Raw genomic sequence first — 5,231 nt, 5'->3', positions numbered from 1 at the left:
TAAAAGAAAGGAACCAAACTGATGAAAGCCAAGTCTATCTGTGATTGCGCAACCTCTCTCTGGTATGAATGGGCTGTGAAGGGATTATATGGAGAGATTGGGATGAGCTTGCTCCTTATGGCCACATCTGCACAGGGAATTATGGGGGATGTGTGGCTGGCATCCCAGCAGATGGAGGACTGAAGTGGTTGATAACATAAACACTTGGCCAAGTTAAGAGCGATCTTGTCATCAATTTGCTGAATGCATTATCCGGAGGGATTTCAGGGAGGGAATCAGTTTGAAAACCGTAGTTGAGATTCAATGGGAGTAGACAAGCCTTTGGAATATAGAATTAGTCAAGAAAGTAAATGTCATTGACAATTTCAGGCTATTTTGCAAGCAACTCATAATTTAAAGTAGTTAACTCAAAGTGAAGCTACTCTTTTGAAAAAGTACATGTAAGTTACCTACACTAAGTTAACCACACAGGTTCAGTGGGGTTCTATATATAAGGGCTCAATTTTAAAGAACCCTTTAAGCCAAACATTTTAAATACAGTACAAGGATAAATGATTGCATAATACTTTGATGTTTACATGGTAATTTCATTATTTTCTAGTGATAAAATATTTACGATATTTTTTTTTTATTAATACAGTTTAATTCAAATAAAAACAATTAATTAAAACAAAATTGATTGATTAAAACTAAATCCATAAAATAATACTATGATGGGAACCCCTAAAAGGTTTGATATATCAAGCGCCTGGCAAAACCCTTTAAGGCAGTGGTTTTCAACCAGGGGCCCAGGGCCCACTAGGGGGCCTCAACAAACTTCCAAGGGGGCCTCAAAATGACTTAAAATAAGAAAAATAGATCAATAAAGAAAAAAAATTGTGAGTAAGGGGGACATATAAATATTATTGTGGACAATGGAGGTCCTTGTACATAGTAACATTTACTAGTAGTAGATAAATAATTAGAAAGTTACTTAAAGGGGCAATATCTATTTTATACATAACTATCAAATTATGTAACTGCAGAGCCATATTTGTAGGCACAAAAACAGTTAGGGTTGTTAATTGAATAATCATAATTAGAGTGACAATCAAATTTTTTATTTAAAATTAATATTTTTATTTAGCAATTAAGTTGATCAAAGTGAAATTAAAGATACACATACATGCTGTTCTTTTGAACTTTCTTTTTTTTTAAAGAATCCTGAAAAATTTCTCACGGTTTCCACAAAAATATTAAGTAGCACAACTGTTTTTGAACATTGATAATAAGAAATGTTTTTTTTTAGCAGCAAATCAGCATATTAGAATGATTTCTGAAGGATCATGTGACACTGAAGACTTGGAGTAATGATGCTGAAAATTCAGATTTGCCATCACTTTCTATTAAAATAGAAAAAACAAATACTTTAAATTGAAATACTATTTCACAATATAACCTTTTGACAACTTTATAAATGCAAATAAATGCAGCCTTGGTGAGCATAAGAGAGTTCTTTAAAAAACCTCTTACTGACCTCAAACTTTTGAACGGTAGTGTACTGTATATAGATAGATACACATTATTATACAGTTACTCACAGGAAAGTGGTGAAAGAAAATAGAGAAAATGGTTCCTGTCTGGGTCAGAACTGGTTTTGAGACGTTTGAGAATGAAGTTGGGGTTTGATTTTGCAGCCGTGTCAATCAGAGCGCTGAGAGACTCTGAACATGAGTTCCTTTCTTATCGCCTCACAGCGATCTTGCTTTACACAGCGACTTGAAAAACCTGCCAAAGATAACAAAAACAAGCTAACACAACTATCCACACAAACATACACACTACATCCAAAAGATAAAAATAAAACAATTATGCAGCAAAAAATACTCAAATTAGTAGTTCATGGTAATCAGGTGTGTTGATTCATAAACCATGAAGCTTTGAGTTCTATAATAGTATAATGGCAATAGTATAATGTGTTGCTTTTTTGTGCACGTTCATCTTGCTCTTTGGTTTATCACACATAAACCATTTTGTGTATATCATAATGAAAGTAAATATTATAACAATTCATTTTTTTTTACTTCATTTTAAACCTCAAAGCCCAGCGTGAATTGAGAGAACTAAATGGTTCTCTCAACAGATAAAACTGCCCTGTGGGAAAATGATCAAACTGCAAGCCCATCTAATTTACCTTTGCTCATCCTTTCATCTCTCAAACACACACGTACAGGAACGTACTTACTCACACTCATACAGGAAACATCATTTCAAAACATTTATGCAACACACTTAAAGGCCCCAGAGACGGGTAAACATTTTGAACATGCACACATATGCTTGCTTAAAGAAACACTTTGCATATAAATCAATGTATGCACATGCACGTGAAGACTGAATAAAATAAAATGCATGGGAAAACTAATATAATGCATGGGATTGTGGGAGAGCAATCACGGATCGGGTGAGTTATTGCCATCTGTCTGAGCTCAATCATATTGTATCTCTGAGAAAATCCCTCGACCCTTGGTTTTGTCCTCTGTGTGCTGTAAATAAAAAATGTACATGTAAAAAAAAAAAAAAAAAAAAAAAAAAAAAGATGCTTTATGGAGGGGGTTAAATGGACATAAATTTGTTTGGCATGCAACATGTTTACAATGTATTGTGTTACTTTTATAACACACCTTAAAATGTACATTACTGTATTGTTTAAATGAAAGCACTGTTGAATGAAAAATTGTAAAGTATACTTTACTTCACACACACGCTTAAAAAACAGCCATGGTTAAATTTGACACGAAAACACTCACAAATATGTGTTCCTTATATATCAATCAATACCATTTTCAATACCCCTTTAGTTTTAGTTTTTACAAAGACAGAAAAACTCTATGCACATGTCATATGCCTTTAGAGATTCACGTCTGCATGCTTTTTCCTCAAAACCATACGGTCACAACAGTTCATGGATGAACTGGGACTTAAAATCCGCCTGAGATAAGACCTTTACCAGCCCATCACAGCCTTCACACAGATAATCCCCAACCATCATACACATCAAACACAAATATTACTCTCCCCTGCTTAAAATTATCTAGACAGCCTAATCTTTGCATAGCTGGAAATGCAGTATTGTGTGTAAAGGCCATTTAGTATGAATAGCTTTAAGTATTAAACAAGAAGAACTGGTCACGGATGATCTACAAATGATTTGCGTTTTTGGTCAAAGCATGGAGACTTATGATGACAAATATTTGTTAGTTATTATCGCAGTAATGCTTTAGTTAGTATGTAGTGTAGTGAAAATATTTTATTGTAAAAGTTGTATGTTTTATAACTTCCTTACTTGAGTGAAAGCACAGATATACGGTCAAATATTACTCTGTTTCAAGAAAATGGTTGTAAAGACCGATTTTTGCGCAGTTTGATTTCTGTGTACACCCTTTATGGAGCGTGTCAGATTGACCAATTGGATTCAATACAATTCCTCAAAAATCACACTATGAAAAACAACAAAGGTTCAGGTACACACTGTAAACTTTTAAAATCAACATTTGTCAAACATTACAAAAAAAAATGTATATCTAAGCATATGATTTCTGAAAATGTCTTTTAACCATTTTTAAAACCGTTTTGTTTTGACAAAATGTCAAAATAAACAGTATACTAACTTTTTTTGCGTATACATAATTTTTTATTTTTTTATGCTTAGAACATCATAACTGAACAATTAAATTTTGCTGTATAATGAATAATGTTTACTTTTCCTAAGTTGGCTCATCTTTTGTTTTGTAGACTGATTTCATAAAGTCAAGAAGTTACCTCTGACATGATGAGCACACAGCAAGTGTGTGCTTTCTGCATAGGAATTTCTTGCACTTCACACACATGGTGCTGGTTTTGCTGTCGCGCTTGGATGGGCACCTCACATCTCTTCCGTTTTTTCCCATCATCTGTGTTCACTCATTCATTTTCTGTGGGTCTGACTGCGGATCCACCTGCCTGCACTGACTCAACCAAAGCTGCAGCCGCTGGTGCTCAAGGTGGGCAGGCGCTTCTCTGGATCTCAGGTGTGATGAGAGCTTTTCCCAGCTCCTCCAGGAACAACCGACGTTTGTTCAATTTGCCCTTATTCCAGGTTTGGTTGATATCACGCCACAGGACGAAGGCATTATATGCTAACACATCCAAGATGTTGCAGAAGACCACCAGAGGCCAACGGACAGTCCTGCACTGGCAGCTGTAGGCTGATGTGACTTTGTCCAAATTGTCAACCCCTCCTTTCGTGAGGGCAATTACAGTCCAGTATCATTTCTGGCTTCAGATTCTCTCTTGCACTCAGTGATGCATCTCTGTGCTTTGTACTCATCACAAGGACATTCTTGTTTCTTTTGGGGCAGTAGGAAACAACTGTTGCAGTTTCAGAGAAAGCAAATTTTGACGAATGCAAGTTTCTGCCCTCTATGTTCAGAATCTCTCTGGGTAGCTCAGGTTATTTTATTTTTTTTACTGTTCCAATCAAAGTCAGCTTTCGCTTGAGTAGCTCGACACCAAGGTTGTACGATGTAAAGAAGTTGTCACAGGTTATGCAGTGACCTTGCAGCCCTTCACTCATTTGTAGAACCACACGCATCCCCTGGTTTCTCTCAGGTGCTCCACCTGATGGTTTGCCTGTGTAAATCTGCATTTTCTAGGCATAGCTGGACTTGGATTCACAGGCTGCCCATACTTTGATGGCATATCTGGCTCGCTTTTTTGGAATGTACTGGCCATCTGAATAGTACAAGGCGTTCATGTGTGGTCCAGGGTTGTAAAGACGAGGCAGAATTTCTACCCATTTATCCCACACATCTTTGATTGTCGCTAATTTGTCCCTCACCCGACGACTGGATATGGATTCATGGTCATCAAAATTAATGACTCAAGAAATGATATGTAATCTTTCCTGAGACATTGTGGAGCGAAATATTGGCCTTCCACACTCTGTACTCCATAAACTGGCAGTTGCCTCTCCCTTTGATCTGTACACTCCAGCTAAAATTAGAAATCCAATGTAAGCATTCAAATCAATAAGATCAAGCGGTTTCCATTTCTCACCAAACTCACGGCTTCCCTCCAGATTGGTCATATCCTAGTCTTCTCTATTGGTTGTAAATACAGCTCAAAAGTTGAGTGTATGTCGTGGACTCTTGAGATAGCAAATCGCATCGGACCTGGAATGTTCTTGATAACCATGGATGCTGACAGTCTTC

The sequence above is a fragment of the Leuciscus leuciscus genome (genome assembly GCF_965113295.1).
Source record: "Leuciscus leuciscus genome assembly, chromosome: 24".
In the NCBI taxonomy this organism is placed as follows: Eukaryota; Metazoa; Chordata; class Actinopteri; order Cypriniformes; family Leuciscidae; genus Leuciscus; species Leuciscus leuciscus.
The sequence above is the reverse complement of the archived record's forward strand: the minus strand, read 5'-3'. Positions refer to the sequence as shown.